Source organism: Geotrypetes seraphini, chromosome 14 (assembly GCF_902459505.1).
Source record: "Geotrypetes seraphini chromosome 14, aGeoSer1.1, whole genome shotgun sequence".
Classification (NCBI taxonomy): Eukaryota; Metazoa; Chordata; class Amphibia; order Gymnophiona; family Dermophiidae; genus Geotrypetes; species Geotrypetes seraphini.
In genome coordinates, this window is record NC_047097.1 from 19,369,037 (window position 1) to 19,394,898 (window position 25,862).

The following is a 25,862-nucleotide window of genomic DNA, read 5'->3' on the forward strand; positions in this document are numbered from 1 at the left end:
CTGAACACTTCACTTTTTCCCTGTTTTTAGGGAAAAAGTTAAGTTTACAGTAAAATGCGGAGGGTTACAACCCCCCAAACCCCCTATAACGCCGGCGCGATGTCTATTAAGTAAAGTGGGGGGGTTCCCCCCCCACGCCCCTCCGTCAGAGCCCTAAAAACAGTAATTTAGAGCGGCGCGCGCCTCCGCGCTGCGCTCAATTGTCTGGGCGCTTTTGACCCGACACCTCAGATTTGTATTGGATTATACGTTCACTGTTCATTATGATTCCTATTTCTTTTTGTTGTTATCCCCAAAAATTCAATAAAAATTTTGAACTATAGAAATTCTATGAGCGTGTAGATAAGTAGAGGGGAGATAAGTAGAGGGGATACCATTTAGAAGTAGATAAGTAGAGGGGAGACCATTTAGAAGTTGCCTGTGTTATCAGTCTTTTTATTTTAGACACATTGAGATCCATGACATGGGAAGGGTCTTTATGAATCAAGATACCTAGATACTTAATGGCTTCATAAGACCATTTAAATGGAAAATGAGATAATTCTGAAAGGGTTATATTATCATTTAAAGGAAAATTTTCAGATTTTATATCCCGAGAGCACAGAATATTCAGTGATTATGTCAATAAGAGCAGGAAGAGAGTTTAGAGGGTCTCTAATAAAGAGGAGTTTGTCATCGGCATATGCAGCAAGTTTGATTTGCCTGGAAGATGAAGTGATGCCTTTGACAGCTGTACATTGACGAATTGCAGTTAAAAGAGGTTCAAGCGCTAAATTAAATAATAAGGGAGAAAAGGGACATCCTTGCTGAGTACCTCTATGTAATGAAAATTTATTAGACAGAGAGTTATTGATCAGTATGCGAGAAGATGGTTGCCAGTATATCGTTTTGATCCAGTTGGTAAAGTAGGATCTGAAATTATACCAGTGAAGAACCCGTAGCAGGAAAGGCCACTCGACTCGATCAAAGGATTTTTCGGCATCAATGGCCAGACCTACCACCAGATCCCGTATGAACTTAACATGTACATTGATATGATGGAAAAGTCTTAGATTATCTCCAATGTAGCAATTCTTTACAAAACCAATTTGAACTTTATAGATAAGAGAAGAAATTACTTTGTTAAGTCTCAGGGAGAGGATCTTGGCCAAAATCTTATAATCTAAATTTAGAAGGGAAATAGGTCAGAAGTTTTTAACAAAAGTGGGGTCCCTGTCTGGTTTAGGAAAAACTACTATGGTGGCATCTGCAAAATTAAATTGTTTTTCAGGGGATTGATGTAGAAAGTTGTAATAGTTAAGCAGATGTTGTGCCAGGAGAATGTGAAATTATTTATAGAATTTGTTAGTAAATCCGTCAAGTCCAGGTGCTTTGTTGTTAGCCAAGGAGGAAATCGCTGCTGCAATTTCTGAAGAGGAGATAGGAATGTCCAATTCTGCCCTGGAAGAGTCAGTCAACTGAGGGTGATCAATTTTATCTAGAAAGGAATCAATATCCGAATCCGATAAGGAAAGTTCAGATTTATACAGAGAAGTGTAGAATTGTTCAAATTGAGTGGGAATTAAGTCATCGGTTGTGACATTTTGACCACACCTTGATAAAAGGAGCCCATAGTTTATAGCCTGCAAAACAAAACAAAATTTGAGCTTTGTTTTGATTGTTGCTGTTGTACGGGTCTTGCCATGTCTGGGTAGGTAGAACCGACATTTCAGACATCATGCGGAAGTCTAAGAGAACATTGAACTTTATTGATTTATGCTCGCTTTATACCAGGGATCTCAAAGTCCCTCCTTGAGGGCCGCAACCCAGTCGGGTTTTCAGGATTTCCCCAATGAATATGCATGAGATCTATGTGCATTCACTGCTTTCACTGCATATTCATTGGGGAAATCCTGAAAACCCGACTGGATTGCGGCCCTCAAGGAGGGACTTTGAGACCCCTGCTTTATATCAATGGGTTTCTTCCAGTTTGGGGCTTTTAGCTGAATTGGAACCAGCCTGTACTATTAACTATTACTGTCCTGCTTTAGGAAGCACATCTCATCATAATGTATATAAGTTCAATGCAGAGGTGCCAAGTAAACTATGGGCTCCTTTTACTAAAGCGCGCTAGCGTTTTTAGCGCGTACTTAGCACGCGCTGCAATGCCGCGCACACTAAAGCCTCCATAGAATCTTGCTTTACTATTTTTGTTTAGCGCGTGCTAATCTTCAGGACGCACTAAAATCACTAGCGCACCTTATTAAAAGGAGCCTTATGTCTTCACCCCCCCGCCCCACACACACACAAGCTTCGTCAGCCGCAAACCTGAAGTCATAATGCCACTCTACAGAACCATGGTGAGACCTCATCTGGAATACTGTGTGCAATTCTGGAGGCCACATTACCGGAAAGATGTGCTTCGAGCTGAATCGGTCCAGCGGATGGCCACTAGGATGGTCGACGGACTCAAGGGTCTCTCATACGAAGAAAGACTGGGCAAACTGCAGCTCTATACCCTGGAGAAGCGCAGAGAACGAGGTGACATGATTGAGACATTTAAGTACGTCACTGGTCGTGTCGAGGTGGAAAACGATATATTCTTTCCCAAGGGACCCTCGGTCACAAGGGGGCACCCCCTCAAACTCAGAGGGGGGAAATTTAGTGGTGACACCAGGAAGTATTTCTTCACGGAAAGGGTTGTAGATCACTGGAACAAACTTCCGGTGCAGGTGATCAAGGCCACCAGCGTGCTCGATTTTAAGAATAAATGGGACATCCACGTGGGATCCCTACGAGGGTCAAGTTAAGGAACTAGGTCACTAGCACTCAATGGGGTGGGTCAATAGAGTGGGCAGACTTGATGGGCTGTGGCCCTTTTCTGCCGTCGTCTTTCTATGTTTCTATGTTTCCTACTAATCAGCCAGAATGTACTTACTTTATTCTGCTGTTCCAGAGCAGTTGAGTGCCAGGGGCTTCTAAAGGGTTTATTTTCTCAGTTCTAATCTCCTTTCCTGTCTAGTTTAATGGCAATTCTTGACAAGCTACAGTTCCTGCCAGAACCCAGTATGGGTTCACCTTAAGGCTGGCCAGAAGATGTTGTCATCGTGTGACAGATTGGACTCCTTCCTGGAGGCAGTGAATGCAGCAGTGTTAATCTGGACACAAATTGCTTCCTCTAGCCTATCCCAATTAAAAGACAACACTTTCATGATAATCCTGTATAATTATCATTTTACTAGATAGGATATGAAGCCCCTCAGGGGCCCTTTGACTGGGTGAATCTATTCTCTGTAAATAGGATCTTTTGACTGGGTTCACTATAACACCTAAATAGCTATTTTCAGTAGAAGCGAGTCTTTCCTTTTCCTCACGTACACTTAGACCAAAGGTTTTAGAAATATGAGCCCTCGTGTTTCTCAAGCAATTCTAACTAATTATGAAATTGTACTTAACTATTCCAATAACATGTTCTTTAAACTGGTCATTTTATGATCTAGCAAAGTTTCTAATTTGCAGTGACAGCAGCTTTAACCCTTCACCACTGCCAAGTGCTTTTGGTCTGTAACATTTACTAACAGCACATCTTATAATTGCCAGTCACTATTGGCGATACAAAATAGTTTGACCAGAGCTTTAGCAAACAATCTGTGCAATAAAGTATTGTGGGTTTCAGATCATTGAAATATCTGTGATACTTAACGGGTTGGAGTAAGCCCAACTCAATTGTTAGGTTAGACCAGGGGTAGGGAACTCCAGTCCTCGAGAGCCGTATTCCAGTCGGGTTTTCAGGATTTCCCCAATGACTATGCAGTGAAAGCAGTGCATGCAAATAGATCTCATGCATATTCACTGGGGAAATCCTGAAAACCCGACTGGAATACGGCTCTCGAGGACCGGAGTTCCCTACCCCTGTGTTAGACAAACCAGGAGATTGCACGAGCGGAGACTTATACATTAACCCTACTAGCATTTATGGCACTCGGATGCGATGTTTTATGCATTATAGGCTACAGAATGTGAGCTTTTGCATTCTTATAATAAGGTTCCCCAGGCAGGCCTTATTAGCCGAAACACACGCGTGTCGAGCCATTGCACAGATTTCAATTATTGCTGAATAAACTGCACACCAACATTCCTGATTATCTCCACTGTGGTTTGTTCATTTCAACTCAATTGTTAGCCATAAATCCAAATATATAAAAGAAAACTCAGGCTACTGTAAGCAATGATTTCACTTTTCAACATAAGGGAGAAACTCTTAGGAGATCTTTATCGATGTAACCCTGGCCCATTGACAGCAAAGTTCTCACTCCTGGTAGAGCACGCACTGTAGCAAACTAGGGGGCAGGCCATGGGCTGGAGAGTTTCCCACCCACCTATTAGAGGTTCCCCCAGTAGAAAAGACAGTCTATACCATGCAGGAGTCAACTTCAACACTTTACTGGTCCATGTGTCTGCATTGAAGAATGTGTGGGATAGGCACGTGGAATCTCTTAGAGAGAGGAAGAGATAATGGTTACTACAGATGGGCAGACTGGATGGGCCATTTGGCCTTTATCTGCCATCATGTATCTAAGTTCCCGTCTTTATTAAGAAATGCCAAAACACATAGACAAACTTTGCCATGCTTTCTTATCCATTGGGCCTTCTACCATCCAAGTGTCCACTGTCAAATAAAGTTCTAACTTTCATTTTTTGTTATTTTCTCCTTCCCCAATCAATTCCCATCAAAAATGCAACCTGTTAAGAAGGATAATGAGCATTCACAAAGATAATGAGGTCAATAATGAGTCTGTTATTGGAAGAAAGCACTTTATCACTTTCTCTCCCACCCTCATGACTTGGATTCTACAGTACAGCACCCTGAACCCATCAACAATTGGGTTCTAACCACCAACTATTGATGTTAATTTGTACTCATTAAAATTTGCTCAGATTCAATTCCACCTATCAATAGGATATATTGCCTTCTAAAGAAAGTTGAAATTTCTTCTCGAGACAATCAGCCTGATAGATCACAACATATTGATTTAAATGATTTAACAGGTATATTGGAAAACTCCCAAGAACAGATTAAGTACCGTGGCACAATGACAATATCTTTTGTTTTTGGGCAGGACCTTATACGAAGGTGCGCTAAGCGTTTTAGCGCATGCACTGGATTAGCGCTAGCCAAAAATCTACCGCCTTCTCAAAAGGAGACAGTAGCGGCCAGCTCGCGGGGCAATTTAGCATGCGCTATTCCACGCGTTAATCTAATCTAATCCTTAGGTTAAGGCCCTAGTACGGCTTTGTAAAAGGAGCCCTTAATGCGGTAATGAAAATATTTTTTCATTACTCTCAAAGTCTGTTTTTGGGTCAGAGAATTTGGATGTTCCCCGATGTGACAAAGTCTACCCAAGATCGGAGGAAGTTATTCGTAGCCATGAAGGAAGAAGTAAAACATTTGGGAGCTACATTTCTTCTTAGTTATCCCATAAATGCTTAATAAGATATACTGGGATTAAATATGTCTTTTTTTTGTTCCTGAGCATCTCTAACCATAAGAACATAAGAATTGCCGCTGCTGGGTCAGACCAGCGGTCCATCGCGCCCAGCAGTCCGCTCACGCGGCGGCCCCCAGGTCAAAGACCTGTGCCCTAACCGAGACCAACCCTACCTGCGTTCGTTCTGGTTCAGCAAGAACTTGTCCAACCTTGTCTTGAATCCCTGGAGGGTGTTTTCCCCTATAACAGCCTCTGGAAGAGCATTCCAGCTCTCCACCACTCTCTGGGTGAAGAAGAACTTCCTTACGTTTGTACGGAATCTATCCCCTTTTAACTTTAGAGAGTGTCCTCTCGTCCTCTCTGCCTTGGAGAGGGTGAACAATCTGTCTTTATCTACTGAATCTAATCCCTTCATTATCTTGAATGTTTCGATCATGTCCCCTCTCAATCTCCTCTTTTCAAGGGAGAATAGGCCCAGCTTCTCTAATCTCTCATTGTACGGCAGCTCCTCCAACCCCTTAACCATTTTAGTTGCTCTTCTCTGGACCCTTTTGAGTAGTGCCATGTCCTTCTTCATGTACGGCAACCAGTGCTGGACGCAGTATTCCAGGTGAGGGCGTACCATGGCCCGGTACAGCGGCATGATTACCTTCTCCGATCTATTCGTGATTCCCTTCTTAATCATTCCTAGCATTCTGTTTGCCCTTTTCGCCTTGGCACTGCTTATTTATTTCCTTCCTCTGCGCATAATTTTAGAATGAAGTTACAACATACGTGCCTTCATAAAATAGCCCCGCAAACGCTGCAACTACAGCTGTGTCACACGTAAACACACTTATGTAAATTTATACCTGCTCAGGGGCGTACGTCAAGAATTCACATAATTTAGAAAACGCATGCTTACCTCACGACTCTGCTCATTTTCCACCAAAACACTCCGCTCTCAAATATGCCTAGAGTACACTCAGATTACGTCAAACTAAGCATACACATTTTCCAGCTACTTTATATGCATGTAACCTGTATGGTAATTATATAAAGGCAACAAGAAAGTGGGACGAATAAATTAGGTTGTTTGTATTATAAAGTTGCTTTTAGCCAAGCTCCTTTTTATTTGGTTAATACATTCTCCATTGCCTCTCAGAGAAATAGAAGATCTCACGCCCTTATTGTATTTCCATCTGTTAAGTGCTGTAAAAGCAAAAAAATGCCATGACTACCGTACTCTTGCTTTTCATGCTGCTTCTTATGATAAAGACAAACAACACCTTTTATCTTTGTCCCATTCTTATTTGCATTTTAGAAATCAATTACAAACTTTTCTCTCTTCTAGATTTACAGTTAAGTAGATTTCACTTTACACAATATTTTTACGTCTCTTTATGAATCTTTCGTTAACCGCATTGAACTGCAAGGCTCTGCGGTCCAGAAATTCGATTTTATGTTTTTATGTTATGCGGAAAACCACCAGGAGTCTCTCACAGTCTTTAATCTCTGTCCTCGAGGAAGTGCGAGAACATCAAAACATACCCTTGACACGGCCGTGTTTTGGCTAAGTTGGCCTTCATCAGTTCTATACGGGCCCTCTTTTCCAAAAGCGCACCAAGCGTTTTAGCGTGCGCAAAATTCAACAGGTGCACTAACCGCTAACGCGTTCCCTAGGATAACATGCGCCCGTTAGCATTGAGCGCACCTTTGTAAAAAGAGGGGGTAAGTATAAAGAGCCGATGGTAAGCCACATATACAGATTTCACGTGACTACACAAAGATCAAACACTCGCTGAGCAGAGCCTCTGGAGGTCTGCTTCCTCCGTATCCCACTTTCTCTGTTTTTGCTGTTGCTTGGGGCATTGATCTCTTTTGCTTCTAATATAAAAAAAAAAAGCCCCTTTCCCACTAGTAAAGCAGGGTTTACCAACAGAAAAATATATAAGATTGCTACCAATAAGGACAGGATTTTAGCAGTGTTCAATATGTTTGTAATTAGACTCAGGAATGAACAGACCATAAAATCTGCATTAAAAAACAGTAACTTAGCACTGATATTTATCATTCTGGGGAGTAGCTAAGGGGCCTTTTTTATCTAGTTGTGTTAGGCACTAATGAATGCTTAACCAGCTTAAAAAGGTGTTCTGTGAACTGCACTCAGGTGTTCTGATGTAAGTGACAATTTAGTAAGCGCTAATCCATGTGCTAAAGAATTTTTCTATTTCCTCTGGAGAAAGGTTTTAAGTTATGTTTTAGCGGACAGTGCTGAGATGGAGTATTTAGGGCTGGCTTAAGACGTGATCCAGGTGAGACACTGGCTCAGGGCGCCAAAGTCAACGAAAGCCTGCCTCACTGGTTAACCCTTCACAGGGGTGACAGCGTGGTTTTTGTTTTGTTGTTTTTGTTCTCGCAAAGGTAACCAAGAGAGTCACAACCCCTTGAGCAGGCCCTGGTAGCAATATCCAGTTAAATTCTTATTTCACTCCCAGAATGCTTTTGACTGGCTTGCGTAGTAGCTAAATGGAAGAGAATTTCAAACCAAAGATTTCTCTAATTCCCAAAGTTATGTGACAACTTAGGATACTAACCTCTGAGATCAGATAAAGACCAACGAGGAGTGGGTTGGGGTGGGCATCAATGTGAACTCCACTAATATGGAACATGAGGATGTTACTGGCCAGACTTTAAGGAAGATATCCTGCAAACAACTTTACAGTAGATATTCTGCAAATAACAGGATGGTTGGATAGGCTGAAGTGAGCTTAGACGGCAACTTCAGCATTTGGAAACTAGGACAATACCAGACTTTACAGTCTACGGCCAAGAAATATCAAAGAAGAGACAAGTTAATCTAATCATGTATTTTTTTTTATAGGTATAACCTATGGGCAGACTGGATGGACCGTTCAGATCTTTATCTGCCATCATTTACTATGTTACTATATATCAAACCTGCTTAGTGGCTAGAGGATAGCTGGCTATGTCACGTGACTTATTTGGTTAGCCACAAAATTTAAAGCACTAGTCCAGGGGTGTCAAAGTCCCTCCTCAAGGGCCACAATCCAGTCGGGTTTTCAGGATTTCTCCAATGAATATGCATGAGATCTATTTACATGCACTGCTTTCACTGTATGCTAACAGATCTCCTGCATATTCATTGGGGAAATCCTAAAAACCCGACTGGATTGCGGCCCTCGAGGAGGGACTTTGACACCCCTGCACTAGTCTGTTAAATGTAACAGTCAAATCAGACTACAAATACACTTCTCCCTCCGTATCTGCGGTTTCCGTATCTGCGGATTCGCTTATTTGCGATTTTTCGGCTGCTGACTCCGCCCCCTAATTTTCATCACTGAACCCAGCATTTCACCTTGGAAATCGCTGCTCCCGGTGGTTCCTGAAGGAACTCGCTGCTCCCGGTGTTGTACGGAGCAAAGCGCAGGTCGGGCTGTTCACGGTTTTTAGCTTTTTCAGGTCTATTTTACCCCCCAAAAAACGCAAAAAACATGCAAAAAAGTTATTTGCGGTTTTTCGGTATTCACGGCTATGTTTGCCCGCATCCCCCTGAGAAAGCACATTGGCTGCCGGTTACATATCGAATAATGTACAAATTAAATTTGCTCACTCTCAAATCTATAATTTTCAAAACCCCAGCATTCATTTATAAACTTTTAATCCCCTGTAATACTTCGAGAGTATTACGGTCAACTGAACAACATTTATTAGTTGTTCCGTCGTTAAAAGTTATTGGTACACGACGTCATTCTATTTTTTTTCAGTTACGGCTCCTCTAGCCTGGAACGCCTTGCCAATTCATTGAAGAGAGGAAAGAATGCTAGATAAATTTAAGAGCAAACTTAAGGGATTCCTTTTTAAAGACGCTTTAAGCGATTAATAGAATTTTTTTCTTACCTATATTTTAAATTAAGTTTCTTCCCCTTTTCCTAATGTTTTTCACCTTAATTGTTTCTTTTATATTGAATTGTATTTCTCCCCATAACTTTTCCTTTCTTTGATCATATATGTTAATCAGTCCTGTTACATATGTTTAGTCATGTGATTTTATGTTATTTTATTTTAACATGTTTAATATTAAGTCTTTCTAGTTATGTATGTTTACCCTAACTTTGTCATTTTTAGCTGGACATCGCTTAGAACCTGGAATAGGCGATTAATCAAATCTTATAATAAACTTGGAAACTTGGAATACGGAGGGAGAAGTGTATAGCTGGTTTATCTTTGTTTGCTATAAACTTAGCTGACCAGCGCTAGATATCAACTTAACTGGCTAAGGCCTTCCCTTACTAAGGTGCAGCAGAGGTTTCTACCGTGGCCCAGGGTGCTAAACGCTCTGACGCTGCTTCGACGCACATGTGAAATCTATGAGCGTCAGAGCATTAGTGATCTGGGCCGTGGTAGATCATTGGAAACAACCCGGCACTGAATACCCGGGCTCATAGAAACATAGAAACATAGAAATAGACGGCAGATAAGGGCCCACGGCCCATCTAGTCTGCCCACCTTAATGTCCCTCCTCTACCTTTGCCCTGTGAATAGATCCCATGTGCCGATCCCATTTGGCCTTAAAATCAGGCACGCTGCTGGCCTCAATCACCTGTAGTGGAAGACTATTCCAGAGATCAACCACTCTTTCAGTGAAAAATAATTTCCTGGTGTCACCTCGTAGTTTCCCGCCCCTGATTTTCAACGGATGCCCTCTTGTTGTCGTGGGACCCTTGAAAAAGAAGATATCTTCCTCCGCCTCGATGCGGCCCGTAAGATACTTGAACGTCTCGATCATGTCCCCCCTCTCTCTGCGCTCCTCGAGCGAGTATAGCTGTAATTTGTCAAGCCGTTTTTCGTATGGTAGATCCTTGAGTCCCGAGACCATCCGGGTGGCCATTCTTTGCACCGACTCCAGTCTCAGCACATCCTTGCGATAATGCGGCCTCCAGAATTGCACACAGTATTCCAGGTGGGACCTCACCATGGATCTATACAATGGCATAATGACTTCCGCCTTACGCCAACCGCAGGAGTCAGCCCGGCTAACTCTTGCAATCCCGAAAGAGTTCTGTTTAGCTGGTGTCGGGTCAAAAGCGCGCCGGGACAAAGGTGCGCCCAGACAATTGAGCGCAGCGTGCGCCGCCGCGCCGCTCTAAATTACTGTTTTTAGCGCTCTGACGGGGGGGGAGCGTGGGGGGGAACCCCCCCACTTTACTTAATAGACATCGCGCCGTGTTGTGGGGGGTGTGGGGGGTTGTAACCCCCCACATTTTACTGAAAACTTCACTTTTTCCCTGTTTTTAGGGAAAAAGTTCAGTTTACAGTAAAATGTGGAGGGTTACAACCCCCCAAACCCCCCATAAGGCCGGCGCGATGTCTATTAAGTAAACTGGGGGGGTTCCCCAACAAAACCCCCCGTCGGAGCCCCTAAAAACTGTAATTTAGAGCGGAGCGGCGGCGCGCACTGCGTTCAATTGTCGGCGCGCGCTTTTGTCTTTCGCGCCGTTGTCTATGAACCGTTTAGCTTTATGGTTTTGCTCTGCGTATACTTTTTCATGCCCATAGTGTTTTCATACATGCCTGTTAATTTAACCAGTGCATAAAGTTTGTATTCAAACATTTTAAAAGGTTTGGAAAGATATGTTTGCTTTATTCTATATTTATATGTTCTCGTTTTCTTTTCTTTATCAATTTTCATGCATACATTTCACAAAGAAAATGAAGGAAAAGGAGATACATAGCCATGAGTCCAAAAATAACTCCTAACGAAGAATTCCTTTCTAGCCCACATTATGAGAAGACTAGCTTAGATTTTAACAGATATCTCCAAAAAGGACAAGAAAAAAATGGTCAATTCTGACCTTTTACAAATTAGGGTATTTCCAAATGTTTATTCCTCATGCTAATCAGCGGTAATTACACTTTGGGCTCCTTTTACTAAGGTGTGCTAGTGGTTTTAGACACTAGACACTAACGCGTCCATAGAGTTTGCGTTAGTATTTTTCATTTGGCGCGGGGTTTGCACGTGCTACTCTTCAGCGCACGCTAAAAACGCTAGCGCTTCTTAGGAAAAGGAGCCCTTTATTTTGTCTCCCGTGAACTTAAAAATGGCTGTAACTGAATAGGGTCCCAAAATACAAATTCGCTATCTCGTAATTTTAACTAAACACTTACAAGGGAACTTCAAAAAGAATGATGCCACAAGAGCCACTATTCTAGTTTTCAACTTTAGAAATCCCTTCCTCCTTAATTGAGTGGCTCTGGAAACGTCAGGAAAAATGTTCTTGTTTTCTTATAGCCCATGCTAAATCCAAATTATCTAAGTACAGTGCACCAGATATAGAGCTTATTCCAGTGTTCTACAGCTTTCTGAAAACAGAGATATCCACACAGTGGCATTAATCATAGAATAAGCAAGCCCGAGAGCTGGTCTCGACGGGCGACCCTAACGCGGGACTGGGTGGCCCGCTGAGTCGCTCGTCGGGACTTGCTAGCCGGGGCTAGGAGGGGGGGGCGGGGGGGGGCGGTCCGTTGCCGTGGGATCGCGGCTTCCCCTTTAGCAGGGCGTCGCAGCCGTGGGGGATTGTGGGTGGGAAGGGATAAAGGGAGGCGTGCTCGGAGGACCTAAAAGGTTTGGTCCTCCAAGACTGCTTTCCCACCCGCCCGCCCATTAGTTTATGGGGGTAGTATCGGTAAGGGTTGCGGTATCCCGAGCTACTGGCTACTGGGGCTCATCAAGGGATGAGCGGTGGGCCGGCTGGGCGCCGTGCCTGGTGGGTCGGTTGACCCTGGACAATGGGGCATGTGTGGGACATGCCACTCCTCAGACCCTAGCTTGGATGGCGGGGTCGGGGGCCAATTACTTCTGGTGGTAGCTCGGGATCTGGTAACAATGGTGATACCATTGTTAGGGGTTTTTTTGTTAATGTTTTAATTGTGGCTGTTAAATTATGTACCTTTAATTGTGTTAATTGTATTAAGAATATGTTATTATTCAATAAACAGGGCTGCGGCCAGGTTTTACCACTTAAGATGTCTTGGTCTTATTGGGATTGGGAAGAGGTTGGACGGGAGGAGGGGGTATCATGTTAACAGAAGCGGGTCACTCCAGGTACCGCTGTTAGTGTCAGTTCCAAGTAATTGCTCCCAATCACATGGAGAGGAGATCCTCAAGAACCATGAAATGCAGCCAGAGGCCAAGAAAATATACCATTGTTTTGGATGCCACAGGCTTAGGGTGCCAGATTTTACGACTGTAAAATCCAGATACCCTAAACTAGAATTTCCCCAATGAATATGCAATTGAAAGCAGTGCATGCAAATAGAGCTCATGCATATTCATTGGGGAAATCCCGAAAACACGATTGGATTCCGGCCCTCGAGGACCGGAGTTGCCCATGTCTGCTCTAGAGCCACAGACAATGTGTGACTGCTGAGGGGGTGGGTGGGTACAAGAGAATGCCAGTTACAGTTATTTTATTTGATATATCGCTAACGTTAACAAAAAATTCAAATCAAAGCGGTGTACAATAAAAACAAGAGGGAATAATTAAGATCAATAAAAACAGAAAGGAAAAATGGACATAAGTTTAAAAAAAACTGGACACAAATAATAATAATAATAACAGTTTATATACCGCAGGACCGTGAAGTTCTATGCGGTTTACAATGATTAGAAATGTTACATATTGAATAAATAGGTAAAGAAGGGCAGCAAAGGTTTACAATATCATGTGAGCAAAAACCTCAAGTAGGATAGGAGCAAAAGGAGGATAAGTAAGAGCGAAAAAAGAGAAAGAAAGGAGGAATAGACTGCAGCTGACCTTTAAGTACTAACCAGAAAGAAATTCAAAGAACCATACTATTAGGAACACTGATCAAACACCTGCCCGGTTTGCAACCCCAGTTTGGGAAGTTATTGCAATTCCTATTGTACATAGAACCAATAATTCTTATTAATATATTCTCTTAAGTGACTTTATTTGCAGTTGCTACTGACTTAAGATTCTGGGTGTAATTGTACAAGAATTTGTTTGCAGTTATTCTTCTGCCTAGCAGCAAAGGAATTAAGGGAAATTGCATTACAGAATCAGTCTCATCTAATGGCTTTCATGAAATACAACCTCCTTAATGCTCCTACTGCTTCTGGAGGTTTTTCATAATGAAGAATGGACAGCTGCACTCATTTGGACGGTTCATAGACCACTGCGCGAAAGACAAAAGCGCGCGCCGACAATTGAGAGCAGCGCGCGCCGCCGCACCGCTCTAAATTACAGTTTTTAGGGGTTCCGACGGGGGGTTTTGTTGGGGAACCCCCCCCCCCCCAGTTTACTTAATAGACATCGCGCCGGCGTTATGGGGGGTTTGGGGGGTTGTAACCCTCCACATTTTACTGTAAACTGAACTTTTTCCCTAAAAACAGGGAAAAAGTGAAGTTTTCAGTAAAATGTGGGGTGTTACAACCCCCCACACCCCCCACAATGCCCCCACAACGCGGCGCAATGTCTATTAAGTAAAGTGGGGGGGTTCCCCCCTACGCCCCCCCGTCGGAGCACTAAAAACAGTAATTTAGAGCTGCGCGGCGGCACGCGCTGTGTTCAATTGTCTGGGCGCGCCTTTGTCCCGGCGCGCTTTTGACCTGACACCCATTTGGACTTCACTATTCAAGGCAATTTAATACGAGCTACCTTCCTTGAAAGCCTTCTGAAAGGTCTACAGATCCAAATTCAAGTACCTGAGTAGCAACTAATCACAGGTTGATCCAGTGTTTTGTTCTTACCTGAGCAATTGAAGACCCCCTTCAAACATTTACATCCTACACAGGCATCTACAAATAGAATAACTCAGACTGAGTCTCATCACCTCTTGCTTAGACTACTGCAACGCTCTCAGGTCTCCTGCTCATCCGTCTCTTACCCCTTCAATCCATTCAAAATGCTTCTGCACGACTCATATTTGGTGAGAGCCGTCATGCTCACATTACCCGCCCCCCTCCTCAAGTCACTTCATTGGCTCCCCATCCTTTTCCGAATTCAATCCAAACTCGTCTTATTGACTTACAAGTGCATTCTCTCTGTAGCCCTGAATATCTCTCCTCATTCATCTCCCCCTATGCTCACCCCCATGAACTTCGTCCCTCTTATCTATACCCTTTACCTCCATCTCCAATTGCAGACTCCATCCCTTCATTCTTGCCGTGCCATATGCCTAGAACAGGCTATCAGATTCAATATATCATGCTTCGTTTCTAGCCGTATTTAAATCCAAACTAAAAGCTCACTTCTTTGAAGTAGTGGAGACAGAGACTGCGTCTGAATTCAAGAAGGCATGGGATAGGCACGTGGGATCTCTTAAATAGAGGAAGAGATAATGGTTTACTGAAGATGGGCAGACGGGATGGGCCATTTGGCCTTTATCTGCCATCATGTTTCTATGTAACTCTTCACTCCCACTCACTGTCAGAAACCTATACCCATCATATTATTCCTTCTACCAGAAACTCCTCAACCCTGAGATGTACTGTCAGTTTGTCCAAATTAGATTGTAAGCTCTTCTGAGCAGGAACCATCTATTGATTATTAACTGTACAACGCTACGTATGCCTTTCAGTGCTATAGAAATGATAAATAGTAGACGTAGAGCTTATGAACCTGTCTCTCCATTCATGAACATGCATGCTGCCATATATGAAAATAGACACAGCACAGAGAGGAGAATCTGGTCATGTTTGTTCAGAGGAGCAGAGTAACAGCGGCAGGAGCAGCAAGAAAGACTTCGGACAATACAAGAGACTTTAAAAAAAGGCTTTATTGGCTGCTAACAGCAATTAACAGGTCTCCAAGACACATAACAGAATCAGACCCAAAGAATCAAAAAGAGCCGCAGGACATAAGTGAACAGCCACAGTCAATCTCCATCTTTAAACCTGGGCAAGCTTTCTGACAACAAGGAGGAATGAGTGAGGCTCCACCAGCATATATGGGGACAGAACAGCAGACTTAAAACGAAAAAGCAGACACGCTCACATTTCATTTGTAATGTAATATAAATACTAGCTGCCACACCGAGCAGTTGCAGGATGGGAACAGTAAGTTTTGCAGTTCCATTTTGAAGCTATCACCTCTCTGCCTTTCCAGGAAGTGATAAAGTGTTGTCACTGTATATCAAGGACATTACAACTTAGTCGTAAAACCGCACAGAACATTGTAATGACTTTAAAGTTCTGAGTCCTGGCCATAATTGTGGGTCTTTGTTTTTAGAACATACATCAACCATATTCTTTCCTTCATTCTCCAGCTAAGTTGTGTGTTTAAAAAGAAACCAAGGTTATTCCTCCAGACAGCCATTCATTCTTAGGAAATATAATTACTGCTTCAATAATACTACTGGCTGTCTCACTCCCACTTATGTACAGCCTATTACCAAAGGCTTTCCGTGCTCTGCTCTGTAGTGTTTGTTATTTTTTAAGTATTGCTTTCACTTGGCATTTTTAAAATCAGGCACAAGAATTTGGAACAGTTCATAAAACTGGGGATCTGTTACTAGAATCTGAAATAAAGAGATTCTGAATCTGTAACTCTTTGTATTTATTCACAAATGCCTGATCAGATTAAGTCTGTCCCCATAAAAAATCTACCATATATACTCGAAAATAAGTCAAGACCCCCCATTTCCCCTCCCAAGAGGAGGAAAAATGGTTGACTCAAATATAAGACGGGGGCTTAATATTCAAGTACCATGCCCTGCCAGGATCTGCACCCAGTGTTCCCTCCCTCACGCCCTCCCCAGCCAGGATCTGCACCCAGAACTCCTCCCTGCCAGGCTCTGCACCCAGCCATCTTCCCTTCCTTAACAGGCTCTGTACCTAGTCCTCCTCACTCCATGCCAGGCATTGCACCCTGGCTCACCTTCCTACCTCTGGTAGGATGCCTTCTATCTCCCGTCCCAGCCAATTAGCTTTTTTTTTTTAACCCTCCCCCCTCCCCCAGCGCATGCTTACATGCCATTTTTAATCCCTGGTGGTCCAGCGGTGTACGGGCTGAGCCTCTCCGTCTCCCTTCCCATTGGCGCACCCGACAGGGCCGAGCTCTTCCTGCTCGGCCCCGGCAGCCATTATTTGTAAGTTTTGACTGAGTGAAAAATCAATTCACTTGTACCCATTCTACTCCACTCATGATTTTGCTGACTTCAATCCTATCTCCCCTCAGCTGTCTCTTTTCCAAACTGAATAGCCCTAACCTCTGTAGTCTTTCCTCATTCAAGAGGAGTTCCATCCCCTTGACCATCTTGGTTGCTCTTCCTTGAACCGTTTCTAGTTCCGCTATATCTTTGTTGAGCAAAATTGAACACAGTACTCAAGGTGAGGTTGTACCAAGGAACGATACAGAAGCATTATAATATTCTTAGCCTTGTTAATCATCCATTTTAAAATAATTCCTAGCATCCTGTTTGCTTTTTTGGCCGCTGCCACAAATTGGACGGAAGCTTTCATCGTATCGTCCACAATGACACCCAGGTCCTTTTCTTTGAGTGGACGGTGGATCATGTTGGTGGTGGCATGACACACACACACAAACTACACGTTCATTTGATTACCCTTGGCTTGACTAATTCTGAAACGATTTGTTTACACCTCATTTATGAGTACAAACAAGCATGAATCCACTATTATTGGCTAACTCTTTTCCAGTGTCTTCCCTCTTGCTTATCTGACAGAGGGCACCGCTTTACCTCAGTGATATTACTCAGCTACAGTAAAGGTGTCTTCGAGCAGAGGAGCTCCAGACAATTGCTGCTATTTGAGACCCTGTTTCTTCACCTCAAAATGCCTATCATATGCAAGAGAACGACTTGGCAAATTATAACTCAGAATATAAATGACCAAGCAGAGTGCAGTTCATAAGCCCCTTTGGCTTGTGGCTTGTACAAATCATATCACGGTGCATTGGCAGTTGAATGTGAACTGCCTTTCTCTCTCCAGCACTCTACGAGAGATAATTAAATGGAATTAATCATTTTGGAATCAAAATAAAATGTGAATTTTTCTTAGTTTTGTTTATAGGCCTAGAATGAACTAAGTCAATGATAAAAATGCTGGTAAATCTATGCATTGTAAGACTGTGGGAGAGAGAGTAAGCAGTCTGAAAAACCATTTGCTATCAGAACACCTTTCCTCTCTATCCACTATCAAAATGTCTTCTATCCCTTTTATGCATCTGTTGATTGATTTTCTTTTGTACTTCAGTTTGAATTATTATTTTTAAGAGTAATAAAAACACGAGTAAATAAAATAATCATGTGTCTCAATTAAACATTCAGGCCTGGGTTCTATAGGTGGTGCCGTTGTCAGCGGCCATCTTAAAAGCAGCTGCTGATTGCGTGTCAATCATGTGATGGTGCCTTTTATAGAGTTGTGCTGTCGGCAAAGGTAAGCATTGGAAATGTAGTCCAGGGTTAAAATTTTAAACACTTTTTTTTTTTTTTTAACAAAGGTCCATCCATCCCAATAGCCTGTCCTCACGGTAGCCAATCCAGGTCACTAGTACCTGGCAAAATCCCAAAGAGTAGCAACATTCCATGCAGAACCCCAAGGAATAGCAAGATTCCAAAATCCTAAAGAGTAGCAACATTGTATGCCACATTTCTAGCACCTACTTTTCACATGAATCATGCCTAAGGAGGCAATTTAAGGCACCTAATGCCACTTCCGGCATTAGCCATGCCTACAGAGGTATTTGATGCTGTAAAACATTTCCAGAAGAGCATTTCTGGCGCCGTATTCTTTTAGGCAATGGTAGGCACCTTGAAATTCATTTTAAAAGTTTTTTTAAATGGCATTTTGAACTTAACTTGGGTGCCTACCAGCGCCAAAGTTAAGGGCCACAGGGTAGAAAGAAAAGGCACAGAAGATGCCAAAAGAAGTCACTGACTTCTGTAGATGCATGTCTGACTTAAGCCTTAGGCTTCACATTTTCCAATAACCCAAGCTCAATTTCACCAAAATTGAAAAATCGATTAAGTATTCCACTTCTATTCTACAAGACCAACTTTCAATGCCAATGCAATTAAAATATCAAATCATTTATTTGAATAAGCTGAGTAAACATTAGGCAAACACTGAAACCTAGAAACTATAAACTTAAAAGTAATATTTACTTTTATATTCAGCATATTAGAAATGCTGATCCATGCTTGCTGTCTGTCAGTTGCTAAGTTGAACACTAAAACATATGCCAACATCAGTATAGTAAGATCAACATTTATTGAAGTCATCTGGATTTACTCTAAGTTGTTTAAGGGGAATCCAAGCAGCTTCTGCATGATAAAATATACAGACTGTAAAATTGAGTTGAGGTCAGTGGGCTAAAACAAAGCCCATTGGTATATGAAAGGTCTATACACGTGCCATATGTTGAGTTGCTTTATGAAGATTCTAAAACCCAAATGACCAAGCTTAAGACATTCCTTAGAAATTGACACAATGTCAGGAACAACATCTTGGAGTTTAAAAAAAAAATATCTATTTAGTTCATGCAATGTCAGAATTGACTCACAAGTTTAAAAAAACCGGCACTCTGGCAATTTGAATTTGACTTGTAACTCTTTAAATATCAAAGAGCTGCCATTGCTTTGGTTTTTATTTGGGGGGTTTTGCACTTACTTTGTCTTTGAAATTTTGGTTTTATTTTTGCCTGTGGCTGACTCGGAAGCCTTTCCTCTGACGCTGGGATTTTGCGTCAGAGGGAAAGCTTCTGGATCAACTTTAGGCAGCGTGTAGGAACCGCTGCCTGCAGTCTTTTGAAGACTGCGAGTTTGGCTGCACTGAATAATGAAAAAGGACAGAGAAGGTGCTACTTGGTCTTCTTGCATGAGGGGAGATATAGGGGGGGGGGCATAGGTGGGAAGGGGGTAGGGCCATGAAAGGGAGGGTCCAGGAGGTCCAGTGTACTTGGGTGCCTAGGGCCCATCAAAGAATTAATCCTGCTCCGGTTGTGAGAAGAAATATTTTCTCTGGTGTCTTTCAAATCCACCACTCAGATGCTTCATCGCATGTACCCCAGTCCCGGTGAACAAGCGATTCACATCTACCCCTTCCACTCCACTCATCATTCCATAGACCTCTGTCATATCACTCCTGAGGCATCTCCTCTCCAAGCTGAAGAGCAAAGCCTCTCCTCACAGGGAAGTCATCCCACCTTTTTATCATTTTTGTCGCCCTTCTCTGCACCCCTTCCAATTCTGCTACATCCTCCCTGAGTATTCGAGGTGCGGCTGTTCCATTGTTGATAAAGTTTCTTTTTCTTATAACAAGAAACAGTGCTCATGATTTTAGGGGGAAAAAGACAAAAGTTGAACATACTGTATTTTGGGTATTCTTTCCAAAGCCATGAATGGACAGATCTGTGGGATTTTAACATATCTCCTAGGGATGATGATTTTCAAACTATGTGTGTTTCTTTATTATGGCTTTATTTTTATGAATTGTACATTTTTATTTGCACTTTTGGACATTTGTGGCACATTCCAGGCCTCAAGCACTGACTGTGAAAGAGGATTTAGTATAATGAACAATATAAAAACAAAATCTAGAAATCACTTAGATGCTGAACATTTGGAAAAAATGAGAATTAAATTCTGGAAATACTGTTAATGTTGATATAGTTTATAACTTATGTCTATATGCCAGAAAAAAAGAGCACTTTTAGAAACATATCATCAAGTGCTCAAAAAACAAACAAACAGCTGGCAAAGTATAGTATCACAAATAGAAGGTCTCAAAAATAGAAGGAAAAAAGGAAAAAAAAAAACACAGAACCTCTCCCCCCCCCCCAACTTATCTGAATGAGCTGAGGGCAGTCCAAGTCACAGATATTTATACAGATTCCAAGACGTACAGTGGAATTTTTCTTTCACACTGGAATCTTTTTTTTTTTTTTTTTCAAATGCAGCAGCACCTCTCCTGGCTTCTTCCGTCACAGGAGACAAACACCAACAGAGAGAGAGAGCCAAGTCTTATGTTAAAGACGCTACTTACTCAGTTTTGTTTTGTTTTTAAACAATCTAAGTGAGTTGGAGGTAGCTGAAGAAAGATTATTACTTGTAACCTTGGACGTTCAGTCCCTATACACTTCTATACCCCTTAGTTTTGCTTAACAACTATATCATGTTTGATGCCCAAAAAAATTTTCCAATTCAGGGGAGTGCTTTGTTTGCTCTGTTGATAGCAAACCTGTTTATGACTAGTAGTGGCGTACCAAGGTGGGGGGGTCGGGGGGGGCGGTCCGCCCCAGGTGCAATTTTTACCAGCATGGGATGCCTCGCAGCACCTGCACCCTGTCCGACTCGTCCAGGCTGAAGGACACCCTCCTGCCGTTGCTCTAGCCGCCAGCTATCAGGAGACAAACCGCCGCTGAAACCGCCGCATGCGCTGCAAGCCGCCGCACGTGCCGCAAATGGAACATAGCCACGGAGGCACAAATCAGTGAGGAAGGATCACGGAGTTCTAAGTGCGTGTGCACGCTTAGGGCTTTATTATAGAGGATTTAGGATATGCTAAAGGGTTGTTGAAAAGATTACAAACTGTGCAGAATACTGCTTTAAGGGTAATTTTTTCCATCTCTAAATATGATAGAATTACACCATATTTCATTAAATTACATTGGTTGCCAGTACATGCAAGGTTTTATATTAAGCTTTGTTTTATGATTTTTTATATTCTATATGGCCAGGTGCCATATTATTTAGTGGAATTGATTTCATTACAAGCAGGAAGACCAGGTCATATTGTACGGAAACAATTCTATCTTCAATTTCCCTCACCAAAGACAATTAGACCATTTGTTCAATGGAAGGCATCCTTCTTTTATCGGGCTCTTTTAATTTGGAATGATCGCCCTATTTTAATAAGATCAGTAGGTCAATATACTGGTTTTAGAAAACTTTTAAAGTCATTCTTGTTTAAAAAATTTTAGCTTGAAATTTATCATCTTCTACTGTTAATGAATATTTGTCATTGTGTTATGTTTAACTGGTTTGTTCCCAGGAATAGAAATATATTGTTATCCGCCATGAACTCGTAAGGGCTTTGGCAGAGCATAAGTCAGAATGTAATGTCCATTCATTTGAGTTTCAGTATAGCCAGAATTAGATGAAGTGAAGTAGCTAGCACTAAAATCATAAAAACAAGGAGAAAATCAAGGTGGGGAGATCATAATTGGTTCTGTTCCCATTCCATAAGAATAATGCAAACCGGCTGCTGACTGTGTCCTTTCAGAATGCTTCTTTTCTGTTCCTTGACTCTATATTATTTGTGGACTGAATAATAATCATTTTCTTTTTATGGGAGGGATTATTCCCCTACTTTAGATTACCTATTTAACTTTATGAATCTGTATTCAAGTGTGTTGGTTATGATTGTTTGATTAATTTAAAAAAAAAATGATAAATACATAATTTAAAAAAAACCCAAGGAGAAAATCCAGTTTGTGTGTTAATTTATGGTGCATGAAAAATTATTCTACAAAATTAGGCCTGATAGTGTCACTAGTACCATCAATATATATATATATAGTATTTAGTCCTGACTATGAAAGCCCAGATTCATGAGGTCATTTGAAATAACTGCATAATTAAGGTCAAACTCCCAATTAGCCAGCCTGCTAAGCTTCTCACCAAGTATATAACAATATGAAGTCAAAGTTCACAGTCCTAGTTGCATTTTTAATTAGCACTCCGTTTAATGAATGGTGGACAATTATAGATATTGGTTGATGTCTCTGTTCTAATGGACACATAGAAATGAATGGACAGTGATTAGTATAATAAGAGCATTGATGCAGCTAATGGCTGAATACATACAGTGTCTTACTACAACTTGCAAAGTGCCAATTACAGAATCCAACTTGCACTCAGCTCTCATAGGGCCATGCTTTTCAATAACATAAGAACTACATTTGAAAAAGAAGATGTAAATAGAATGACCTCTGATATCTCTAAAATATTTAGCTTAAGTGTTTACAGGGAAATTCTGCAAGAGACCAGGGAAGGAGCGGGTCCAGTACCTTCAAGAGGATCAGATGCGCCAGCCAAACCTTCAGCTTCGCCACCAACCTGTCAATCTCCCCTGAGATTTTGGTAATTCAACTTAGTACCTGTGATAACCCCAGCATCACTTTTTCCAGAACAAGGTTGCATATAATTGACATCATGCTCTGTTTCATATAAATTTATATTAGGAGGACAGTTTCTGAAACACATCCAGATTAATGAGCTATTTGAAAATTGCCCTTTCTCTCTCTGCAGGTAAAACTATGTGATTCCATATTCGTCAGGTCGAACACTTCGATCTTTGGATCATAAGCAATTAGTCATTCCCACATATAGAGAAGTAGCATATGAACATATACAAAATTCTTCTTTCTTAGTTTGGAATTCTTTGCCAAAAATATGATTACAAAGTAATTTGGGACTTTTTAAAATCAGAACTGAAAACTTTTCTTTTTAATGAGGCTTTTTAATGATTTTTGATGTCGTTTTGTAGTGAACTATCAGGAAAGACAACCACAAGACCTTATATATTATCCTTCCCCATTTCTTTTAAATGAATGTCTAGTACAAGATACAAAGGGGTCCTTTTATCAAGCCGCGCTAGCGGGGTTAGCGCATCGAACATTTCATCACACGCTAACCCTCGTGGCCGGCTAAAAAACTGACGCCTACTCAATGCAGGCGTTAGCGGCTAGCACAACAGGTGGTTTAACGTGCGGTATTATGCGCGTTAACCCCCCCTACCGCAGCTTGATAAAAGTTTAATAAACTTGGATTTGCATTTGTGTTGCTGTCAGGACCACTGCTCTCTCTGAGTAGGAGTCCTCCAACTGCATTGTTGCCAGTGGGGGGAGGGGGTGCTTCTACTGCAGGGGTAGGCAATTCCGGTCCTTGAGAGCCAGAGTCAGGTCAGGTTTTCAGGACAGCCACAATAAATATGCATGAGATAGATTTGCATCTCAAGGAGGCAGTGCATGCAGATCAATCATATTCATTGTGGCTATCCTGAAAATCTGGCCTGGCTCCGGCTTTCGAGGACCGGAATTGCCTACTCCTGTTCTACTGTATATTGTGTTTTCAATCACTAATGACAGGCAGGTTGAGGTAGGGTTACCAGACATCCGGATTTCCCCAGACATGTTAGCTTTTCAAAACCTGGCACTTTGTCCGGGTTTTGAAAAGCCTCCTCAAATTGCATTGAGCAGGGATAAGTTGACCATACGTCCCGTTTTCAACGGGACAGTCCCGTTTTCGGGCCGACCGTCCCGTTGTCCCGACCCACCGCTTTGGGACATCAAAATGTCCCGTTTTCAGGGACAGCGTCCCAAAGCTGTGCGCGGGGACACCAGGACAGCCAATCACTTTCCCTCCCTGCCACGCCAATTGAAATGCTGGGCCTCCGCCGCTGCTTCTTGGCTTCTTCCCGACGTCAATTTTGATGACGGAGAGGAAGTTCTGGGCCAGCCAATCGCTGCCTGACTGGCCCGAACTTCCTCTCCGACGTCAAAATTGACGTCGGGAAGTAGCCAAGAAGCAGCAGCGGCGGCCCAGCGTTTCAATCGGGCTGTTAATGAGCGATTCTCGGGGGGGGGGCTTGGGGGAAAAAAATCACGAATAATCGAAACCGCGAACGTCGAAACCACGAATAGGGAGGGGGAAGTGTATCTGCAGTTATGCACTAATTTAATCAATGGCATAGTAAGGGTGAGCAGCGCCCGGGGAGGTGGCAACCCTCCCCGCCCTCTTCCCCACCCCCCCTGCCATGCGCACATCCCCTTTCCTTTCCCAGCATGCCCACATCGGTGTCGGTTCGCCCTTTGATGTCACTTCCTAGGTGCGGGTCCTGAAAGTGATGACAGAGAGAGCGCCGATGCCGACATGGGCAGCAACCTTGCACCAGGGAAGTAAAAATGGTACGGGGGGAAGGCAAGGGGCGATCGTGTGTGGAAAGAAGAGGAGGAGGGGCACCGTGCCCTTAGGAAGATTGTGTCTAGGATGGACCGCGCCTACCCCCCACCCCCCTTCTTACTACATCCAATATCTCAGGGTTCCAAGAAGAAAAAAATAAGTAAAACAAAATACAAATGCAAGATAAATCACCAATGTGCTTAAACACATACATATATTTTGTGAAAGAAGTGCTCAGTGCCACTTATTTCTCCTACAGAGAGGAACCATCATCGCACTTCAATTGTTCCTACCACCACCTTTATTCAAAACATTTTTATAAAATCTTTTTTTTTTTTTTTAATTTGAATTTAATGCATTTACAATATCATAAAGATATCAAGGAAAAAAAGGTTTCCAAACAAATTTTCAATACAACACATAATACAAAAAAAACCACAATCCTTTACAAGCCCACTAAAGGGGAAACAGATTGCTTATATCAAACTAAGTTTTTTAAAGAAAAACAAGGAAATGGATTGAGTTCCAATGAACCCAAATCATTCCCAACTAAATTAGGACATTGGACATACCCTAATTCTCATCAATAAATGAAATAGAAAAAGAAAGAAGAAAAGAAGAACTCACTTCTGTTCACGAGCTACCAAAAATTGTTTCAATTGAATGGGATCCCAAAAGACAAACTCAGTATCCTGTATCTTAACTAAACATTTACAAGGAAACTTCAGATAAAATGAAGCCTCAAGTGCCAATACTCGGTTCTCAATTTCAAAAATTATTTTCTTCTAAACTGAGTAGCGCTTGAGACATCAGGAAACATGCTAACCAAATTCCCACAAAACTTGGTCAGTCTATTTTTAAAGTAAAGTTTCATTAGCAACATTTTATCTGTCTCACTAATACATGTTAGAATCATTGTGGACCGAGTCATTTTTATAAAATCTATCACTTCTCTGAACAAACAGGGTGGTGATATGATGACTGTCCATATTCCAGATTTTCAATGGTCCCAAATGCTTTACTCCCACAATCAGCGCTCAAAAACTCATTACAATGTTACTTCTTTTGTTTTTGGCTTCCTCAATTCTTTATTCCCCCAAGCGAGTGAAGCACAAAGGAGCTCATGAACAATTCCCCCCCCCCCCATAAAAAAATCAGTTTTGGAATAGGTCAATTCACTGTTGCAAAAGCCAAATCTTTCCATTTAGAGCCGGCAGCATTATTGACATAAAACAAATTACACGTTGCACAATTTGACGTGCTACTGTATGAGTTAATGAGCACTGCTCCTCGTATGGGCAAAAACTCATTAAACAGGTCTTGGTATTCTTCTGAGACCCAATTTGATTTGAGGCTGGGGAGGGCAGAGAAGCAGCATGGACTCGGCTCCCGCTGCAGACAGCCGAGGAGGGCCGTTGACAGAAGCGCAGCTGCAGCTGCAAAACG

At 42.2% G+C, this 25,862-nt stretch overlaps 1 protein-coding gene across 1 annotated transcript in view; it reads right to left on the bottom strand.

The window, feature by feature from the left end:
- Window positions 1–25,862, bottom strand: part of SEMA6D (semaphorin 6D) — a 598,448-nt gene that overhangs the window by 481,168 nt on the left and 91,418 nt on the right. The gene's annotated exons all lie outside the window — the stretch shown is intronic.